Below are 6,551 nucleotides of genomic sequence, written 5' to 3' on the forward strand. Positions count from 1 at the left end.
CTGGGTGACTCAATTGCTTAAGTGTTTGACTCTTGATTTCTGCTCAGGTGATGATCTCAGGGTCCTGGGATCCAGCCATGGGGCTCCTGGTTCAGCCAGGAGTCTGCTTCTCCCTCTCCCTCTGCCCCACTATCCCCAATCTCGCCCCCTCATATAGATAAATAAATAAAATCTTAAAAAAATAAAAAGGCAGATAGGACATCTTGCCTGTCTTCTATTTAGCCAGACATTAAACAGTTTTAAAAATATGTGCAACAATGTGAGACTTATTTAGAGTTTCTGTCTTGGAAAATGTAGTTATTTGAATAAACATGGTATTTATGCTATTGCCTAATGTTTTTATTATGGTTATCTTAAACGAATTAGCAAATACATAATTTTTAAAGTGTCTGCTTTAATTTTTAATAGTTAACTGTTGATAAATATAACTCACATAAACAAAAGCCCTTTAGGGTTCTCAGTAATGTTTTTTCAAAGTGTAAAGGTGTCCTGTGACCAACACATTTAAGAACTCTGACCTACAGCACTTGTTATTGTCTGCCTTTGTCAGAATTTGGTATCAGTGTTCTTCATTAAAAGAACTGGGGAACTTTCCTTCTTGTTCTAAGCTTTGCATACGATTTATAACAAAAGAATGATTATAATGATGTCATACAATTACATATACTAAGTATCTATTCCTTGAAGTCTTAAAGGAAACTTTCTCACAATTTCCTTCATTCTTATTGACTTTTAGGTTTAAAATTTCTCTTTCAGTCAATTTTGATAATTTTTTTTTTTTTTTTTTTTTTTAAGATTTTATTTATTTATTTGACAGAGAGAGATCATAAGTAGGCAGAGAGGCAGGCAGAGAGAGTGAGAGGGAAGCAGGCTCCCTGCCGAGCAGAGAGCCCGATGTGGGACTCGATCCCAGGACCCTGAGATCATGACCCGAGCCGAAGGCAGAGGCCTAAACCACTGAGCCACCCAGGCGCCCCAATTTTGATAATTTTTTTATAATCTCCTACTAACAGCTATAACATTCAGATTTTCTTGCTACTTGCTTTGAGTTGTACAAAACATTTCCCTAATAATTAATATCTTCTGGAGTTGCATGATTTTCTAGTTTCCTAATTTTGTATAGTGCTTACATTTTTTTTTAAGTTTTTTTTTTAATCTAACAGAGAGACAGCGAGAGAGGGAACACAAGCAGGGGGAGTGCGAGAGGGAGAAGCAGGTTTCCCGCTGAGCAGTGAGCCTGATGAGGGGCTCGATCCCAGAACCCTGGGATCATAACCTGAGCTGAAGGCAGACACTTAGTGACTAAGCTACCCAGGCGCCCCTGCTTAAATTTTTTTTTAAAAGATTTTATTTATTTGAGAGAAAGAGAGGGAAAGAGAGGGAGAGCCCAAGGCAGAGTGAAGAGGGAGAGAAGCAGAAGAGGAGGGTGGGACAAACAGATGCTATGCTGAGCAGAGCCAGACGAGGGGCTTGATCCCAGGACCCTGAGATCATGACCTGAGCCAAAATCAAGAGTCGGCCACTTAACTGACTGAGCAACCCACCCAGGCGCTCCTCTCCTTGCTTAAATCTTTTTTTTTCTTTTTTAATAAACTACTTCATGTTTGGTCATTTTACAGAGGTCTTGTTTTTATTTTAGAAGACAGACACCTTATTTTACTGCGCCTGTGTCCTCTGCACCCCGCGGAGTCACTTCAGCGGACCTGGACAGCCCAGCTGAGCGGGGCCAGGGACCGTGCCTCGGAGACAGTTCCTGCACATGACTGACAGGCACAGTCTGGGCTGACACTGCAGATGTCATGAATTCTTGATTACATTATCAAGCAGCTGCAAGACTTGATTATGTTCCCATGAGAACTCTTTAACTCATCGCGTGACGTCACACAGATTGCTTCATGCTTCTGAGCCCTAGAATCCTTCACATACATAGAAGAGAGAACATTCTCTAGAGCCTTTCTGTACTGCTGAAAGGGTGGGCTGTTGCTCTCAGTGCGATGGCCAAAATGGTGGCCTTGCTATCCCTCTGATCCCAGGGCCCCTTGGAGAGCCACCTCCTAAATAACCCCACATGTTTTGATGAGGCCATAACTGAGATTCCTTTCCCTCTCATTTCCCAGGGAACAGCATGCCGCTGTGTGGGTGATGAATGCAAGAACTGTGATTGGGCCAAAGACTCCTCTCAGTAAGAGCCCTGGGAGTCTCCCTTCTGTCCAGCCAGCCTGGCCACTAGCACGTCACTGTGACTGTCGCAGCCCCACTCCCTCTTCAGGTTTACAGTGCTCGCCAGAGTTGGCCATACAAAGTTTTGGGCATGGAGTATGGGATCTGGACTGAATTTTCTTTCCCTTTATAGAGAAATACAGATAGGATTCAAGAGCCAATGCCAAGTTTGTCCCTTGTGTCTAACTTCACAATGGAGGCCCTCTTCTTTTCCTGGAAACCTACAGATTTGTCTTTCCTTGTTCCCAGCCCCAATAAGACTGTAGAATGAATAACAGTGACTTAGGAAATCCTCCCTGAGCCCCGTGTCCACCCGGTGCCATGCCAGGCACTTGCAACCCAAGGGTCAATCAGACACCATCCCACGTGGCGATCACTTACCCCAACCTCCAACTTCAGGTTGTCTCTCCTGGAGGGGAGTTCAACCACCCGAGCTCCATGTGCCTCCCTTCTTCACTGGGTCTAGTTAAGGCTCCTTTCGTCCGACAGAAAAGGTCCATCAAGCACACTGTACTCCCCTCTGCCTCCTACTCATCACCATAGAACACGATTTGCCACCACGGCAGCCCGTTGGTCGGCTTCAGTTTGGCCAGTGTGTCCGTCGGCCTGTCGCCTGAGAGAGGCCCAGGGCCGCCTGCCTCCAGGGTGAGCACAGCCACGGGGTGGGGACTATCATCCGGATCTGTGACGAACCCTCACATGGGGTCCCTGGAAGATGATGGCTCTGCGGTCCTTCACAGGCCCCGTCCTCATGCACCTTCTGTCACCTGCTTCTCACGCTGCCCGTGTGGCATGAAAAGACAAGGACGTTTACCCCATGCTCAGAAATAGAAACTGAGATTTACAAAATCGAAGTGACAGAGTTACACAACCGCTGAGTGAGGCAGAGCCTGCATCTCATTCAAGTAAGCCTGGAGATTGGCCCCTGCCCCACGTGGCCCGTCCTGGAGAACCAGGGCTCGTTCCACCCCACTCTGGTGCAGGGCCGCCCTTCCCTACCGTATGATCCGTCACTTGTTTCACTCATGCTTTCATACGGTCACGCACAAGTCGTCATGGAGCACCGTCCTCTCACCAGACTTGCAGTTAGGCTCTGGGCTTGTGAAAGCAATTAACATCCAGTCCCTGGTTTCTTGCGTAGGATTTGGGAGGCACGTTCAGCTGCCTCAGTACAAGGGGGAGATACTGTAACAGACGCGAGCGTTAGTGTCGAGGGAGCACAGAGCACGGAGAAGTCCTAGTGACTTCTAGGAGTATCAGGGAAGGCTTAGCTAAGGATTAGACACTAATGCTGGGTCTTACAAGAATCAGAAGTTTTTCAGGTGAACAGAGAAGGGAAGGCATTCCATTGAGGGAAACCAGCATGAACAAAGGATCAGAAAGACTAAGCAGAGGGATATTCAGGGTGAAAAGTGTAGTTCTGTGTGGCTGGGGCTTTGACAGGGGGAACTGAAGGCAGATTATTTAAAATTACAGCCTAGGTCCCACTTGTGAAGGGCCTTATTTTGCTAGAAAGAACGTTAGACTCTGTCTTGTAGCCAGAGGATGGGGATGATTGATATTTGAGCACAGAGGAGAAAAAAAATCAGACCTGTGTTAAAGAGAAGTTCATCTGGCGGAAGTCAACAGGGTGGATGGATAAAGGCAGAGAGCGGAGGCCGGAAACAGCTGAGGAGACGCACAGACGCAGGAGCCCCAATAAGCTCCACTGGGGACTGCGAGTGACAGGAGGAAAAACAGAGTCAGCAAGCTCAGGGGACCAATTATGTTTGAAATGGAGGAAAGGAAAAATCACACATACAAAAAAATAACTCCCAGGTCCCTAACTCCAGCGACTGCAATAGGGAAAAGCTAGTGTTAGCATTTTTATTTACTCTATGCCAAACCCTTTATACGCATTATTTCCTGCAATCCTCCCAGCAAACCTGAGAGATAAGTAGTATTAGTGACCCTAATTTTACAGACGAAGACACTGAAGCTCAGTGACCAAGTCCTCTGCCCAGATAGGTGGTGAAGTCAGGCTCTCTGATTTCCTTTTCTCAGACTCCTGGCATACATATATCATGGTAATACTGTCTCTCTGTAGGACAGACTATAACACAATGGCTCAGACCACAGATTTCTCAACCCTGTGGTTGAGAAATGGGACAGCCCTCCACCGAATCCTGCACCCTAAACAATGTGCCCCAACTCATGTGTTCCCCACTAGCCTCAATCACGCATTTGTAAAGAACACCCAGGGCTGTAAGGAGGCCCACATTGCGTCTGCACCTAGTAGACACCGTGTGTCTCTGGAAGTTGGTGAGGGACCAACGTCCTGTCTGTGTTCAAGTGGGAGAAGGGCATGCCTCCCTTCATGTCTTGGTTTTGGACATTTTCTGACCCTGTCCCTGCCCCTCCACGCCCAAAGGCCTGCCTTTCCTCTATTACAGGTCTGAGGCTCCCAGTCCCACCCCCTCTGAGCAGGTGGATCCCTGCCCTAGAAACTACATTTGCTGTCCCATTTACTCCTGGTTGTCCCCGCAGTCCAGGCTGGTGAACCGGTGCTGTCTAGAGGCTCTAACCCAGCCCCTGCCACGACGGAGGCCATTTGGGAAGAGTGGAGCCACTGCTGTACATAGGGCAGAGGGTCTTCAGTAGCATTGCTGGTCGGGGGCTCCCCTGCGTGCCGGCGGGGCAAGGGGCAGAGGACTCTGAAAGCTGTTCTTTTGACTCTTTCCAAAGACACTGTTTCTGGCAAATTCTGCTCATTCCCCATGTCTTAAGACTCTTACAGAAGGTGGGGGGATGGGGTAGCCAGGTGATGGGCATCAAGGAGGGCATGTGATGTGATGAGCACTGGGTGTTACACACAACTAATGAATCACTGAACACTACATCAACACCTAATGATGTACTCTATGTTGGCTAATTGAATAATATAAAAAAGAGACTCTTACCTTTATATAGTCTTACTCCATCAGGCCCATGTCCGCCTCTGATTACCAAGTGTATGCAAGGTTTCCCATGACATATTTCTGTTATACAAACCGAAGTTGAAGACAGTCCACAAAACAGAGTGTTACTCTCGTTCTCCACCCACCTGCAGGACACAGTGGGGAATTCTGAACAGGTGGTATCAATACCCTTTCACTTAAAATCCAATTTTTGAACTTCCAATTCAAGTCAGATTTTTACCTTGGTCATGGCATTGGCTGCTGGAGTGGGTGAGGTGTTCCATCAGTATTCTTTCATTAAGCTCAGCCCAGTCAAGCTGAGGACAATCCCCAAGTCCGAACTGGGCTACTAGGACCCTTTGTTCAGGATGACATTTGTGCACAATGCACAAAGGACAGGCTAGAGCCAGGGTGAGAAGGAAGGGATGGAGTGGATGGGCCGCTCATGGGGCCTGGCAGAGAGGACGAGCTGAGGACACGGCCAGCAGCAGGAGGAGGCGGCTGAAGGAGGTGGTTTGCAGGAGAAAGGAGCCACACAGTCAGAGAAACAAGAGCTTGGACACCAGAGGGGAGGAGCACTTCCTGGCTCTTCTGATCCAAATCCCAGGAAAGCTGTTTCTGGAATAAATCCAAGTATAAATAAATAAGCCCAATGAGAAAAAAATAATAGTTCATTTAGTATATCAGTTTCCCATTGCTGTTATCATGAAATACCACAACTTCGCTGTCTTTAAACAGCACAAATGTGTTGGTCTCTTACAGTTTTGGAAACTGGAAGTATGAAATCAGTTTCACAGGGCTAAAGGCAAGGTATTGCCAGGGCTGGTCCCTTCCAGAGGCTCTCAGGAGAAATCCTTTCTCTTGCCGCCTTCCCGCTTCTGCATTCGTTGGTTTGTGGACACATCATATTGCCTTCTTGTCCCTCCTGCATCGCTCTTATATGGGCTATTGTCCAGACAATCCAGGAGAGTCTTCCCATTTCAAAATCTTTAGGTTAATCAGAGCAACAAAGCCCCTTTTGCCATATAAGCCAGCATTCATGGGTTCTGGGATAGGACGTGGGCCTATTTGGGGAAGATCATTATCCAACCTCCCACAATGTAGGCTTAATAGCTAGGACCTCAGAGGTGGTCATCTGTTCAGGGGCAAAATGGAAATAAATGTCTTTTAAGGTAAAAAAGAAGCTAATGAAAAGCCCACAACAGCTCAGACACTGTTTAGAGAGCAAAGGCTCAGAGAGCTTTGACTATAGCGTCAGTCCCCGCTAGGGGAGTCTCAGCAGTGAAGGCAGCCAGTCCCCTCACTTGAGAAGTTGTCTTGTGGGGCAGAGTCTCATACATCCTAAAACAGTGACAACACACATTCATTGTTTCTTTTTTCAGCAAACTCTTGCTG

At 47.1% G+C, this 6,551-nt stretch overlaps 1 long non-coding RNA gene across 1 annotated transcript; it reads right to left on the minus strand.

The window, feature by feature from the left end:
- Positions 1-3,247: 3,247 nt before the first annotated feature.
- Positions 3,248-5,480, minus strand: LOC123949049. Its single transcript, XR_006820016.1, has 4 exons — positions 5,398-5,480; positions 5,160-5,302; positions 3,812-3,935; positions 3,248-3,405 (listed from the first exon to the last, which is right to left on the minus strand). It is a non-coding gene; the product is annotated as an uncharacterized LOC123949049 (long non-coding RNA).
- Between the last annotated feature and the right edge of the window lie 1,071 nt (positions 5,481-6,551).

This window comes from Meles meles, chromosome 8 (assembly GCF_922984935.1).
Source record: "Meles meles chromosome 8, mMelMel3.1 paternal haplotype, whole genome shotgun sequence".
Taxonomy (NCBI): Eukaryota; Metazoa; Chordata; class Mammalia; order Carnivora; family Mustelidae; genus Meles; species Meles meles.